The sequence below is a fragment of the Trichosurus vulpecula genome, chromosome 4 (assembly GCF_011100635.1).
Source record: "Trichosurus vulpecula isolate mTriVul1 chromosome 4, mTriVul1.pri, whole genome shotgun sequence".
In the NCBI taxonomy this organism is placed as follows: Eukaryota; Metazoa; Chordata; class Mammalia; order Diprotodontia; family Phalangeridae; genus Trichosurus; species Trichosurus vulpecula.
Window position 1 is genome coordinate 395,079,523 of NC_050576.1, and position 16,763 is coordinate 395,096,285.

The following is a 16,763-nucleotide window of genomic DNA, read 5'->3' on the forward strand; positions in this document are numbered from 1 at the left end:
ACATCAATATGTGGCCTGCAGAGATCCTTATGAATAGTTTAATGGCCTCCATATACCTTGAGTTTGACACCATTGTCCTTCCTCCACTGAAATCACAGGTCTGGTTTAAAAAAAAAAATCTATCCCACACACAAATAACTGATTTATAACTAATACAACGAAATACAGAAATAGAGTGACTCTAACAGGACATAATTAATATTTGATAATTTAGGGACTTAGTACTCAGCTGTGGGAAGCCAAAGAATCTGAGCCGCCATGTTCCTCTCCTCGTCACTCTGGGTGAGGGCCGCAGGTCTCGTCGCCCACTGGGGGAGACAAATGAGATGCTTACACAAAACAGCTGTGCAAAGTGGAGCTGGAGGAGCCTTATTTGTGCACAGAGATACTCCTGAAAATAAGCCAGATACTCCATTTGATTTCACACCAGAAAACTACAAGAGGATAGAAGCAATTGTAAAGAATTACCCAGAGAGACATAAAGCAGCAGCTGTGCTTCCAGTACTGGACTTAGCCCAAAGGCAGAATGGATGGTTGCCCATATCTGCTATGAACAAAGTTGCTGAAATTTTACAAGTACCTCCAATGAGAGTATATGAAGTAGTAACTTTTTATACAATGTATAATCAAAAGCCAGTTGGAAAGTATCATATTCAAGTCTCCACCACTACACCTTGTATGCTTCGAGATTCTGACAGCACACTGTAGGCCATTCAGAAAAAGTGTGGTATTAAGGTTAGAGAAACTACACCTGACAAGTTTTTCACACAAACAGAAGTGGAATGTTTAGGTGCCTGTGTAAATGCACCAATGGTTCAAATAAATGATAATTACTATGAAGATCTGACACCCAAGGATGTTGAAGAGATAACTGATGAGCTGAAAGCTGACAATGTTGTAAAACCTGGACCAAGGAGTGGATGTTTCTCTGGTGAGTCAGCTGGCGGTCTTACATCTTTGACTGAGCCACCCAAAGGACCTGGTTTTGGTGTGCAGTTGGGCCTCTAAGTAATTTGTATGACTTTGTCTAAAAACCCCAAACAAACCTGTTAAAATATTTCTCCATACATTTAAAATAAATTAAAACTAATCTCCCCATCTAAAAAAAATTTTGATAATTTAGAAGAAAACATCATTGGATGTTGGCTATTTGTGTGATCTCAAGCAAATCACTTTATCCAAGCAGGCCTCAGTCTGCTCACCTGTAAAACGGATGGACTGAAACAGATGACCGTGGTGGTCCTTTCCAATAGTTTTGGCCTCCTATAAACATCTAGGGAATATATCATCACATACCTCGTAACGACGATGGTGATCCATAGGTAGAGAGTGGGAAGGAGGGAAAGGAAGGGGAGGAGGAGAGAGGAAGAAGAGGGAGAAAGAGAGGGAGATGTCCCCAAACTGGAGGTAAGAAACTTTTTTTTTTGGCTAAATGAAAATCAACAGGCATAAAAAGAGTTCATCTTCAATGCTATTGAAACACTGCCCTCTAGTGACCACTGATGTTATGCTTATTTTCTCAGGAAACTAAATTCCTAAAGGCTGCCACAATATTTTAATTGATTCCATCTTTGTTTTAAATTCAGACTCTAGGTACTCTAAACTATTCCAAATGCCTGGTGATATTTTGTTTACATTCTCTATATATAATATAGTGGAAAAAGTACTAGTTCTGGAGCCAGGGGATCTGGTTTTAAATCCTGACTCTTTACCATAGCTGTTCAGTCGTATCCAACTCTTCATGACGCCATTTGGGGTTTTCTTGGCAAAGATACTGGAGTGGTTTGCCATTTTTTCCTCCAGCTCATTTTACAGATGAGGAAACTGAGGCAAACAGGGTTAAACGACTTGTTCAGGGTCACACAGCTAGTAGGTGTCTAAGGCTGGATTTGAACTCATGTTTTCCTGATTCCAGTTAGGTCCTAATTAATACAAAGAACAAATTTTCTGAAGTGATTGCATGTAGTCTAAGTTGCACCATACAAAGTTATAATAAGGTACCATGCAATGTTGAACAAGCCACTCACCCTCCCTTCCTCTTCTATAAAATGTGGGGATTGGACTTAGGTTCTGGAGTCCATCCTTTTCAACTCTGAATCAGTGATGCTATCAGTCCCAATACCCAAGTGCTTAACACACCACCATGCATACAGCCCATGTTCAATGAATATAAAATCTATCTCTCCCCCAAACTGAAGCAAGCTGAACTAAGCTATAAAAACACAAAGTTTATCTCAACTCCATAGGGATTATTTTATTTGTACTCTCTAAATATGCCATTTCCTATTTCTATGAAGTAGTTTTATTTTCTTCATGTTTTCATAGTTATTTCTAGAGTCACCCAAATTGCTCTAAAACTCTCATTTTTCCCCCATTACTTCACCCTAGACTCTCTCTCCACTTTGTTGTAACTCGTATCACCACACCCTTCTATGATACTGCCCCAACTCTACCCAGTGGAAGTTTCTCAAGTTCCCTAAATTTGCTTTTGTGAAATGTAATATCCTTTTGTTTCTTGGTTCAACTACACTGACGGAATAAAACCGAGGCAATGCAGCACAACGGAAAGAATCATAGATTTGGAGTCAGAGAATCTGAATTAAAATTTACTTCTCGGGGCCTCAGTTTTCTCATCTGTCAAATGAAATGGTTGGACTACATTAACTCTATGGTCCCTTCCAACTTTATAACAATGAGCCTATGCTTTTATGATACAAATACTATACAGTGGTGTTCAAATAAGAGAGAGGTCTACACCTCAACTTCCACATTCTCTGGATTATTCTGAACAGTTAACTTAGGGTCCAGTGCACAATCCCTTCAAGACACAAACCTATGGACTGTCAAATGGCGAGGTGAAAGAAGCTGGATGCTTGACTGAACTATTTTTATGTCCAGTAAAATTCATTTCCATAGAAAAGCAAAACAATAAGCAGAAACAGAGATGAACTTTTAACATAGTCAACTAGCATTTTTTTAAAGTGCTTACGCGCCAGGCACTGTGCTAAGCACTAAAGATACACAACTATGTACAAATGAGATATATCTAGTATAAATTGGGGGTGATCTCAGAGAGGCACCCTAATACTAAGGAGGACTGGGAATGACTTCTTTTGAAAGGTTGCTGCAGTTGGTGTTGGTCCTTCATTTTTGAAGAGGACCAACAATATCATGGTAATGTCTTGATTTGCCCATGAACTGGATTTAAGTGAGACAGAGTTGCACAAAGTTATCAGTCTCACTCTCTTTTCCACAGTCACTGAATTCCAGTGGCAGGACAAAAGTCAAGATGACTGGCAATGGCCTGGGATGCAGTGGATGACCTTGGTGTCTTTGATGTCTGACTAAGCTCTAAGTAACTCTGTAGCATCTGCTTCAGCCACATTCATGGGGGTTGGAACAAATTGTTCCCATCTGCCCTTTCCGCCAGGGGAAGTCTTCACATGCTCGGGATAGACATCCCCCTCACTCACAGACAGGTTTGAGGAAAGTTGCTTACCCTCAACCTGGCTTGGCACATCTGCAAAGATGGTTCACCAGGCACTTGAGCTGAGCCTTGAAGAAATTAGAATTCAGGTTCTCTGACTCCAAATTCAGTCCTCTTCCCACTCTGCCAAGTTTTCTCCCTAGTAATGCCCCTTTAGGGATATCATTTGAAAAGGAGCCTTTCTGGTCTGATTGAAGAAAAGGATATTAAAATATTCCATTAGCCATCCTTAGTCATAGTCATCTGGCACTGCTGTTAATTAGAACTGAAGAAAAGGAAGCACATTGTCTGGGGTAAAATCCCTACCCTTTCAAAGTGGAACTGCTGAAGTAAGTACACAGCACTTAAGCACATAGTACATAGCAGCTTAAAACTAATGAGGTAAACACACATTTAAACTGCTCTTCATCAATTTACTACAGACATTATTTAAAAACAAATTAATTTCATTTTTCACCTTAAAAATTTGAAACACTTAACAATCCATTAGGAATGGAAAAACCATATAGAATAATTCAGATATACACTAGGCAGAATAATCTCCGACAGATGGGGTGAGGAACTTAAGAAAATTAAATCATGAACTTTGCAAAGACCATAAAGAAGGACCACCCAAGAACAACTCATTTAAATCAAGGTAAGGTTTTTGTTTCTTTGTTTTTAAAATGAAATCTCTTTCTTTTTCTCTCTCTCTCGCTCCCCTTGTGATTTTAATGTAATAGGAAATTCCCAATGAGAAAATTCTTTCTATAAATGCAGGTCAGCCCCAGCTCTGAAACATATTTTTAGAGGCAAGAGAAGGAAACATATAATACTCAATTCACTTGTTCATTTGTTTATCTTGTTAAATAAGAACAAGAAAAATAAAACTTTATTCTATAAGTGTATTAAGAGCTGCATTCAAATTCCCAATTGTGAACAGTTAATGGATAAAAAAGAAGAAAGGCAAAGGGATAATGAGGGTGGGGAAGAGAAGGTAGGAGGACTCAAGAGGAAAAATAAAAAGAAAAAAAAGGAACACAAACTCATCTCAACAGCTCCTAAGGATTCATCTCTATGCAGATGACTTCCAGATCTTTAAATCCAGTCCTACTCACCAGGGATCTGATCCCACATGACCAGCTGTCTTTCAAACATTTTGAATTGAATGTCCAGTGGGGTATATCTCAAGTTCAACTTATATAAAACTCATTATCAGTCTCCCCCCAACCCACCTCTTCTATTTCCCTATTTCTACAGAGGGTACCATCACCTTCTGTCAACCCATTTTGCTACCTTGGAGTCATCTTCCATTCTCTACTATCCTACATAAGATTAGTTACCAAGTCTTGTTATTCTACCTCCAAAATATCTCTTGCATCTGCCTTCTTCTCTCCACTCATACTACCACCACCACCCTAGTTTAGGGACTAATCACATCTCAAAAACGGGTCCTCCTGTGTTTCATATTTCTCCCCTCTCCAATTCATCCTCCACTGAGCTCCTAAATTAAGGTTCCTAAAGCACAGGCTCTGACCATGTCACACCACTGATCAAGAAGCTAGGACAAAATACAGACTCACGTTTGGCATTTAGGGCCCTTCACGTGGCTGACTGCACATCATTCTCCTTCACACACTCTGTTCCAGCCAAACTGGATTAGTTTCTGTTCCTTATATACAATATTCTATCTCTTGGCTCAGTGTCTTGTGCCTTAGTCCTGGAATGCCCTCCCTCCTCACCTCTAACCCTTAAAATCCCTAGTTTCATCGATCAATCCTGTTAGCACCCTACATCTAGGATAAAATACAAACTCTTGTTTGGCATTTAATGCCCTTTACAACCAGGTTCCTACCTCATTAGACACATTATTCTAATATCCAGCCAAACTGGCTTTCTTGTGGTTCCTCACAAACCATATTCCATCTCCTATCCTCTGTGCATTGGAACAGGTGGACCCCAGACATACTTGAAATGCATTTCCTCTTTATATTCATCTCTCAGATTTCCTATTTTTCTTCAAAGTATTTCCTCCAAATGCCAACTCCTATAAGAGGCTATTTCCAACCCATGACACTGGTGACTCCTCCTACCTTCAGAAATTACCTTGCATTTATTCTGCATATAACTTGTATGTAGTTATGTTATCTACAGTAATAGAATATAAGTTTCTCAAGGGCAAGGACTGTCTTTTTTTCCTTTGTTTTCTCCACTGCCTAGCACTGTATTGGGCACATAATAGGCAGTAGGCACTTAAATATCGACTGACCCATCCTTTCAAAGCTGGGCTCCAGTGGCATCCCCTATGGGTATTCCCTATCCTGATGTCCTGCTCTCCAGTTGTTAGAGCCTTCCTTCATTCTGAAGTCATTTCGCATATATGTCATTTATTTTTGTACATGTGGTTTGTAAGCTCCCTGCGGGCAGGGAGGATCCCATGTTTATCTCTGTATCCTTAGCAACTCACAAAGTAACTGGTACACAGCAAGCACTTAATAAGTGCTTCATATGATCCTACGATCTATCCTAAGCAGCAGAGTGCTGGACTTGGGGGACCTGAGTTCAGATCCCACTCCAGATGCTAGTTGTATGACTCTGGGCAAGTCACTGAACCTCTATTTGCCATAGTTTCTTCGTCTGTGAAATGGGGATAACAATAGCCCCTATTAGCCAGTGTTGTTGGGAAGACATAAAGTACCTTGCAACCTTAAAGCACTATATAAACACTGGCTATTGTTTATTGTCATCATCCTCATTTTATCCTGTGGTCTACTTATTCCAAGACCCCAGCTCAAGTACTGTCACTGAAATAGGGCTGGTTCTCTAGTAGCGAACTGTTTTTCACAATTCTTCAAGTTTTCTTGGAGGGTAGGTCTCTTGGACCAATAACAGTAATAGCTAACATTTATATAGTTCTTACTATGTGCCATGCATTGGGTTAAGTGCTTTACAATGTCATCTCCATTTCACAGATGAGGAAACTAAGGTAAACTGAGGTTAAGTGGTTTGCTCAGGGTCACACATCCAGTAAGCATCTGAGGCTGAATTTGAACCTGAGTCTTCCTGACTCTAATCACTGTGCCACCTACCGGCCCCTTAACTAAGAATATGAATACCTGGGTTCAATTCAATTCACCTCAGTAAACATTTATTAAGTGCCTACTATGGGCCAGGCACTGTGCTAAGCACTGGGGATACTAAAAGAGGCAAAAGACATCCTTGTTCTCAAGGAGCTTATAGTCTAATATGGGAGACAACATGCAAACAAATATATACAAAGCAAGCCACATACAGTACAAATAGGAAATAAGAGGGAAAGCACTGGAACTGAGGGGTTAGGGCAGTATTCCTATAGAAGCTGGGGTTTTAGTTGGGACTTAAAGAAAGCCAGGGAGGTCAACAGTTGGAGGGGAAGAGGAGGCCATTCCAGGCATGGGGCACAGCCAGAGAAAACGCCTGGAACCAAAAGACGGAGTGTCTTGTCCTCAGAATAGTCAGGAGGCTGCTGTCACTAGATCAAAGGGTACATGTTGGGGAGTAAGGTGTGAGAAGTCTGGACAGGTAGAAGGGGGCTAGGTTATAAAAGGCTCTGAATAACAAACAGGACATTTCGTATTTGCTCTTGGCACTAACAGGAAGCCACTGGAGTTTACTGAGTAGGGAGGTGAGTTTTAGGAAAATTACTTTAGTGGCTGAATGGAGGATTGCCTGGAGTGGGGAGAGACTTGAGGCAGGCAGACCTACCAAAAGGCTGTTGCAATAGTCTAGGTGTGAGGTGTTGATTAGGCCTGCATTAGAGCAGTGGTAGTGTCAGAGTTAAAAAGGGGACGGTATAAGAGAGATTCTATTTACAAAGGTGAAATCTACAGGCCTTGACAACAACTTGGATACGGGAGAAGTCCAGGATGAATCCTAGGTTGTGAGCCTGAGGAACTAGGAGGTAGGTGCTGCTATCTATAGTAATTGGGAAGGTAGGAGGGGGAAAGGGCTTAGGGTAGACATCAGTCAAAGGGCCGAATTCGAGGACCTAGAGGGCCACATGTGGTCCAGAGGCCGAAGGTTCTCCACTCCTGGCTTAGGGGGAAAGATATTGAGCTTGATTTTGGACATAGGGAGTTGAAGATGTCTACTGGACATTCAATTCAACATGTCTGAAAGGTAGTTGGAGATGCAAGAGTGGAGGTCATCCAAGAGGCTGGGGCAAGAAAGGGAGACCTGTGATTTATCAGCTTGAAGATGGTAATTAAATCCCTGGGTACTGATGAGACCACCAAATGCAGTACTAGAGAGGGAGAAGAGGTCCCAGGACAGAATCCTGAGGGAAACCTACTGCTTGATGGCATGATCTGGAAGACGATCCAGCAAAGGAGACAGAGAAGGAGCAGTCAGATAGGAGGAAAACAAGAGAGAATAATATCCTGAAAACCTAGAGAGGAGAGAGTATCAAGAAGGAGAGAGTAATCAACAGCATCAAAAGCTGCAAAGAGGTGAGAAAGACTGAAAAAAGGCCACTGGATTTGGTAGGCAAGAGATCACTAGTAACTTTGAGGAGGGCAGTTTCAGGCTTTAGTCTTAGACATTCTGTTCTGCTTACCACATGCGTGATCCCTGGAAAGTGACAACCTCTCTGTGCTTCATTTCCCTCACCTATAAAACAATTATCTACCCTATCATTCAATCAATAAGTATTTATTAAATGCCCATGATCCAGCACTGTATGTACTAGATACCAGAAACAGAACAGACAAAAATGTAAACAGTCTCTGCCTTCAAGGAGCTTCGCCTCATAGGCTTGCTGTGAGAACGAAATGAGATCAGAGATTTCAAATCACTTGGGAAAAGAAGCATCAAACGGGGCAGGCTTCATTCATCTCTGGAAGAAATAGGACTAACAAGACGCAGCTTTCAAGGTAAAGAGGGAATGGAAAAAATGACTCAAGATACCAAAGACATATGATCACAGAAACAGCTGGACTGGAAGTCAAACTGAGGCCATCATTTATCATACATCTCTGACAGCCCAGTTCTGCAAAAATTCCCATATATAGTAGCTGTTCTGTGTCATTTCCTCAAATGCACATTAAGTTTTCCCATCTGAGAAAGACATCAGCCCTTTGGGAAGGAGATAATTTGGCATCTGCTTCCGTATACATTAAAAATAGTGCTATTTCCATATTTAATCCTTTGCAGATTTGCCAATCAAGAGACTGGGACATGTCACTTTCCCCAAACATAGTTCAACATAAAGCAGTCAGCACTCGTTTTCCTGTGTTCTCTACTGGCAAAGGGAGATAAAAGCTAAATTAATTTCTGCCTCCATAAATAATCCTCTAACCCACAAAGTATCCTTCAAACTGGAACTTTCAGCTTTTCAGAGATCTAGCATTGGAAGGGATGGACCTTGGAAGTTAGTCCCCTCATTTTACAGAGGGAGGGAAATGAAGGCTCAGGAAGAAGTAACTTTACTCAAAGTCACACAGTAAGGACCAGAAATAGGGTTTGAACCATGGTCCTCTGACTCCAAAGCTCTTTTCACTAATACTTTCATTTGTCCTTAGAAAAGGCATTATCGTTCAGTCATTTCAGTTGTGTACTACTTACTATTCATGATCCTACCTGGGGTTTTCTTGGCAATGGTACTGGAGTGGTTTGCCATTTCCTTCTCCAGTTCATTTTACAGATGAGGAAATGGAGGCAAACAGGGTTAAGTGATTTGGCCAGGGTCACACAGTCATTAAGTGCCTGAAGCCAGATCTGAAATTATAAATATAAATCTTCCTGACTCCAGGCCTAGAATTCTATCCTGCACCACTTGAAAAGGTGCAGGAGACATATAATTAAAAGGTATTAAAGAGGTTTTTCAGAGCTACTTTATGTGCTTTAACAAGAAAAGGACTGTGAGTACTTACAATATTAAGGAGAAGGGAATAAGCATTTCTATAAAACCTTCTATACCCTAGGCATTGTGCTAAGAGCTTTCGCAGACATTACCTCACTTGATCCTCACAACAACCCTGAGAAGTAGGTGCCGTTATTATCTCCACTTTACAGTTGGGGAAACTGAGGCAAACAGAGCTCACACAGCTAGTGTGTCTGAGGTCAAATTTGAACTCGAGTCTTCCTGACTCCAGGCCCAGCATTCTATCTACCTGGCTATCTGGCTGCCTAGGGGAAAACATCTTAGTCCAAGACCTACCACTATAGTTACTCAAAGTCCTTTACCTATAATTATTGTTAAAACACTTAGGGAGCTCCTCTAAAATTACAGTCTAGCTCCGTGCAGTAAAACTCGGCTCATTATGGATGGGAACAGGTAACTTTGAGGAATGGTGCTGCAGACCTTCCCCTCGATGAAGTCAAACAAGACCAATCCTGAGAGACAGTCTGTATGTAGTGCTGGCTTCAGCCAGAAAACCTGGGTTCAAATTCTGATTCTGACAATTATCAGTAGTACTACCATTCGACTTCAGTTTCCTACTCTGTAAAATGGGGATGATAATATTCACGCTCCATAGAGATGATAATGCTCACACTAGCCACAGCTTTGCAAACCTTAAACTGTTATGTAAACATATGTTATTATGTCTTTCTTCACTGGTGACCCAAAGTTGTCATCTAGTGTTTCACCACTAAAACCCGTAGGTCGCTATATATTAAGTATTAAGTATTCCCAAGACCGTTATTAAAATGAGCTTCATGGTTTAGCCTCATTCTTGGGGTGGGAGAATAAGGGAGCAGACAAGGAAGCTAGTTTTAATCACTGCTTCACTCCCACCTTTACTCATTTACATTGACTAAGAGATGTCTGATATGGAAATAAAAGATTCAATTCAATAAATATTTACTTAGCACATATTTTTGTGCCAGGAATTATAATAGGCGCTGACAAAACAAAGACAAAAATAGGAAGTCTCTGCCCTCAAGACCTATATTCTTATGCACTGCGCAAATGACAGTATCTATCTATTCATAGGTCCAATTCCTAGTTCAGACACAGGGAGACCTCCCAGATACCCACTATGGCCTTCCAGCCTACCCAAACCAATGTCCTTTCCTGTGCATACTCCATTCCATCCCTATGGCTTTGCTCATAACATTCTCCTTCTTATACAAAGTCAACTAACCTCCCCACCTAACTCTGCCAAGGAACGTCTGTAATTTCTGACCTGGTTCTTGAGGCCAAGTTCAAAGCTCCATTTATCCACTTATTCATTTAGCAACCATTTAAGTAGCATCTTCTATAAGAAATGCTGGGTACTACAGATAATAGGAAGAGGGTGGTAGATTAAGGCATGGAACAGACAGTCAAAGAGAACTGGAGTAAAATCCTAAATCTGCTAACTAATTTTCTGTACATTTTTCAACGTCTTCTTGGGATTCACTTTCCTCATGTGTAAAAAATTAAGAGGTTAAATTAGATAATCTCTAAAGTCCCTGGAAGGTCTAACAGACTATAATTCTACTGGTCAATGTCTATTGTCTTACATTAGTACATGTTATTTTGTAGTTATTCTCTAATTGGATAGTGTGTCAATGATTTATCTTCTCCCAATCCAGGATCTGACTTTCTAAAGGCATTTTAGTGCCTATACATTGTTGTGTACAAAGAAGGTGCTTAATTAATGCTTGCTGAATAAAGATATATTGGCTTAAAGAACCAAAATAAAATGGAATGTCACTTTCTATCATCATTAGAGCTAAAGTTTATAAAGGGGTGTGTGTGTATTAGTCTGGTGGCACAGAGGATGGAGTGCCCAGCCTGGGGTCAAGAAGAGGAGTTTCCCTGAATTCAAATCTAGCCTCAGATACTTACTATCTGTGACTAGGTGAGTCACTTAACCCTGTTTGCCTCAGTTTCTTCATCTGTAGAATGAGCTGAAGAAGGAAATGGCAAACGACGTCAGTATCTTTCTTTTCTTTTTTCTAAATATTTCACCAATGACAGTGCAAGATTCTGGGATGTCCATCTGTTTAACATTTTTTACTCTGGCTATAGAAGCAGTCTGTCTCCTTTTCTGGTCCCATAAATGTTCATAATGAAATAGGCACTAAACACAGGAATTTATACCAATACTTCTAATGATTTCTTAGGGGCCCTTCAAACTCTAAGATTCATTGGTTCTCTCTCCCCTACCACAGCCCTAAAAATGCAACAGAAACATTCCTACCCAAGCTACTGCAAGGCTAGCTGGGAGTATTATCATTGACTCTCTTTTTCACTTTGGAACCTCAGAGCCTCCATTTGCAAAAAGAACCTCTGCATAAGATACTTACACGCTGGTAATTGGGAGTGGGGAGCCAGACCGGATGAAAAGATTGTCTAAGAGAGTAAATGGCATCCAGCTGGTGGGTAGCACGGAGCCATCAATGGAGTGAAGGTGGGAATGAATGACTACAACAGTGACATGGTGGGACCAGAACCCTTAGCTTTCCTAGCTTCCCAGTTCTCTAACTCTGCACACCACCATATGAGCTGGCAATAACTTTTCATCATCATTTATTAAAGCCAGACTTCACATTTTAGCCTGAGAGCTTCCAAAGTCTAAATACCAGTCAACGATTCCATTAGACAATGACAGAAGCGACATCTCTTCAAATTTACCTTGTAATGCTCTAATTGCCAGGAAGCCTCTGTAAATAAATAAATCATGCTTTAACATTAGACTGAAGATAGAACTAAAAGATCTTCTTGTTCCCCTGAACAAATTTCCCCTCATTGTCTCTCTGGAAAAGAACAGACAAACATTTCGACTCCTGGATACACATGGGTTTTTGCTACTGCACAATCTTAACAGGCATTAATTAGTACTCCAGGTCTACAGCTACAAGTGTACCTGTATGTAATAAGAATGTTCTTAAAGTCCCCTGCATAAGAGAATTTTCTGGATTGTGTAATTTAAATGTAAAAGGAATATTTACACTTATACAGTGCTTTTAAGATTTACAAAGGGTTTTCTTCATAATAGTAAGAGGCAGGTGGTGAAACTATCATTATTATTGTTTTATAGAAGAGGAAATTTAGGTTCAGAAAAGTGAACTAACTTGTCCAAAGTCACAGCTGGGCTCTGAATCCAAGATTCTTCTAACTCCAAGTCTGTCTACTACACTTTGCTGCCTTGCAGTGAATCATCTTACGAGGCATAGAATACTTCTGAAATGCAAACAGAAACCTTAGAATATCTCGCAGTTGGAAGGGACCTCGGAAGTCAATTAGTCAAACTATATCTATACACGAATCTTTCTGACAACGTGCACGACAAGTAATTGTTCAGTCTCTCTGACTGAAGACTTCCAGTAACGGGGAACGTACTGCTTCCTGGGGCAGGCAGCCTGCACCACTTCTAATCTTCTAATCTTTGGAATGTTTTTCCAACAGAAATTTACTGCTTGGCAGCTTCCACCTGGCTACTCCTTCCTAGGTTCTGCTAGCTAAAGTCAAGTAGAACGAATCTATTCCCCCTTTCACAGCTTTTAGGACAGCCTTGGAGGACAATTATCATGGCTTCCCCAAGTATTCTCTTCTCCCTCGATTCAGTGATCCTCATAAGACATAGATTCTAGCCCCTCTCATTATCTGAACCTCCTTTGCAATTTGCTAGTGTTCCTAAAACACAGTGCCTAGAACTTAATAATCCAAATGCGGTCTAACAGGACAAGGTACAATGCGACTATTACATACCTTCTTCTGGGCACTATGCCCTTATTTAATGAGGCCTAAGGTTTGGTTAGTTTTTTTGCAGCTGCTATAGCAAAATATTGACTCTTACTGCTCATAAAATGCCCAGTCAGATCCCTTCAATGAGAACCATTGTCTATCCACGCATCCTCATCTTGTAACTGTACAATATATGACTTTTAAAAACCAAACTGAAGGCCTGAATTTTTTCCCTCATTAGACACTTCCTAGCTGAGTGACCCTGGGCAAGTCACTTAACTCCACTTGCCTCAATTTCCTTGTTTGTAAAATGAGTTGGAGAAAGAAATGGCAAACCACTCCGGTATCTCTGCCAAGAAAACTCCAAATGGGGTCATCAGATATGACTGAACATGACTGAATAACAACAAAAGATCCAGGCTTATCATATAATTTACTGATTTGCAGGGGGAAATCGTACCTCTGTTCAATATATACCCTTCAACATATACACTAACCTTCCTAGCTTTGCATATTCCCAACCAGCACTTTACAGGTTAGGGAAGGATATAAGATAACACATGCCAAATACAGGACAACAATAACAAAAAAAAAAAAATCCCAATTGGTAATAGTTACTTTCCTCAAGGAATACTAGAAATAAGCAATGAACCCTAACTGGTAATAGTTACTCTGTCCATGGCATATTAGGATGGTCACAGTACATTCTATATTCTGTGATTAATATTTCTTTTGGCAAAAAAAGGTACAAGGTTTCAAAATTTCCTGCCTTGAAACTAGCACAAGACAAAACTGTTTAATATATAAAAGCATACACAAAAGGTTAAAATGGGAGCTATCAAGTCTCTAAACTAGCATATAAATGACTCTGAGAATAATCATTTAAAGAAACACAAAGAATCCTTAGTCATGCCCAGTTTAGACTCTTCTACAATTCAGTTCAGGGACATTAAGTGCCCACATCACAATTCTTTAGGCATTACTTTCCTTTCTTAAACTTCACAAATTTTCATTCTTAAGCACATAGTAACATTCCTATATCAGCCAATTCCCATCTCAAGTACTTTACCTAATTTGCTTCCCCTTCTCGCTTCCACAGATCCAGCAGAGAACCTCCTTTTCAGCAAGTCTATTGTTTTTTTATTTCAATCATCAGGACATTTTGAAGTCAATTTTATACTTCAGTGAGTTATCTTTAAAAGCTATTTCCTATATGCTGCATAGTACTTCCTCCTCTCAACCTTGTATCTGGAGCCTTCAACTATATTTAAACCAATGAAACCAAGTTGGGTTTTCTCCCTCGCATTCAGAGACATGTGACATGGTGTGTTGCATGATAACCCTTCGCTTCTAAAGGAACATGACAACACCCTAAAATGTTGTCATAGCTCATATCCTGTTGTACTATTACCGGAGTTCTATTAACAAGAGAAGAAATGTAGCCACAAACTAATCAATTATGAACTAGCATATCCATATTCCATAAATGAGTGCTAACCTGTTAGAATCCACAAAGGTATGCATCTTCTCCTTCCTTCAAAAAGGTCATATGTTACTTTACTGAGCCAGACAAAAACAATGCCAAAATTCACTTGGAGGAAGAAAAAAATCTAGAATTTTGTGGGAAAAAATAAAAAAAAGTAGGAATGGTGGGTATAGCATTTCTAAACCTTAAGTTATATTATAAAGCTGTGATCTTCAAAACTACTTAATTAGTTAAAAATAGAAGGGGGCAGGGCTAGATGAGATTGGGCCAGAAACAATCCAGCATTTGAGATAGTAGAAAACATAAACTATTTGTCAGACAATAAACATTTATCAGGTCCCTTCTACTGGGAAAGAACTCTTTATTTGACAAGAAATGCTATGAAAACTGGAAAGCAGTGTGGCAAAAAGTAGGTTTAGATCAACATCTCATAATGCATACCACAATAAATTCTAAATGGATACTCATCGTCAAAAAGTCATATCATCAAAAAATTGGAGGAAAATGGTCAGAGATATCTTTCACAACAATGATAGCAGGACTAAACAAGGAATAGGAGATCACAAAAGACAAAATAGAGAACCTCAATTAAATAAAACTGAAACGCTTTTACTCAGATGAAAGGAATATAGACAGGATAAGAAGGAAAGCTGTTTAGTGGGGAGGGGGGATATCATTGTATCAAATCTCTGACAAAGGTCATATAATCAAGATATACAAAAAATTAACACAAAGAATAAACACCAAGGATCATGTCCCAGTGGATAAATAAGGGCAAACAACAAACAGTTCTATAGAGAACTGCAAACTATTAACTATATTAAAGACTGTTCTGTCATTAATAAAAGAAATCCAAATTAATACAATTCTGTGGTTCTACCTCACATACAGAATACTGGCAAAGAAGATAAAAAATGAGAATAGTTAATGTACTGTTATGGGAGGAAAGGCAGGCCAATACAGTAGTCATGGAGCTAGTGAATTGTGCCAACTAGTGGTTTCTCATCTAATTCATGCTAAGATTAAGTGTAAAATAGCTTTGACTATTCTTGAAAGCGATTTGAAATGTTCATCTTTTTTTCTTTAAGTTGACCAAAACATCCATCTCCTTTGACCTAGCTATCCCACTGCCCAAAGCTCTCAAAGATAAAAACTTCCTGAACATACCAAAAAATCCATTTCAGCATTTTTTGTGATAGCAAAGAACTGGAAACAAGATAAACACCATGAATTTAATGGAAAATTCACTATCTGTAAGAAATGACAAATATGAACAAATCTGAGAAACAAAGTCAGTTTTTGACTTGCCCAAGATTGCAAAGGTAGTAAGCAAATGACTTGGATTGAGGTCTTGGAATTCCAAAGCCAATGCTTTCCACTCTACCACATTCCCTCCTATAACCTTCCTTCCCTCATTACAGAAGTGGGAGACAATGGGTGTAGAGGATCGCATGTGCCAAAAAATAGTCAATGTATGGGTTGGTTTTCCTGCACTATTTCTTTCTTTCTTTTTTTTTTAGTCTTGTTATAAGGCAGGGTTACTTGGGACATATTCAGAAATGAAAATGATATACAAGCAAAAGGCATCAATAAAAAGGGGGGAAAGGCTATTGGACTTTTTGTGGTAGCAAAGAACTAGAAACAAGGTGGAGAGTAGCAGGACAAACTGCTAGTTTATAAGGGTATAAATATAAAGGAATAATATTTGCAGGAAATGACAAATGAAGAAGTCAGAGAACATGGAAGACTCATAAGAACTGTATCAGAGCAAAGCAATATACACAATCACCACATAAAAGGAAGCCAAAATCTGAGAAATTGTAGTGAACAATCTTGGTTCTAGAAAAGAGAAAATGAAATCTACCTCTTCCTTCTTGATATAGAGGTAGGAAACTACAGGTGCAGTGGGCTGCATACACTCTCACATATGGTCCCTGTGTTGGTTGGTTTTGCTTAACTTTTTGTTACATGGAAGTGTTCACTGCAGAAAGGAAAAGGTTTACATCTAGAAAGGACTAATATAAAAACAAAAGGTATTAATAAAAGTTTTTTAAAAGGCTTCGGAGAACATTACCGTATATGTTCTGTCCAATGAGATGCTGATGAGACACTTAACTTTTTTTTGTTGAATTTCCATGAGTCTCAGAAATATTAAT

At 39.5% G+C, this 16,763-nt stretch overlaps 1 protein-coding gene and 1 pseudogene across 2 annotated transcripts in view; one reads left to right on the forward strand and one right to left on the reverse strand.

Annotated features, from left to right (window-relative positions):
* LIMS1 (LIM zinc finger domain containing 1) overlaps nucleotides 1-16,763 on the reverse strand; it is a 206,610-nt gene that overhangs the window by 111,243 nt on the left and 78,604 nt on the right. The window lies entirely within an intron of this gene.
* Nucleotides 259-1,008, forward strand: LOC118846508 (annotated as a pseudogene).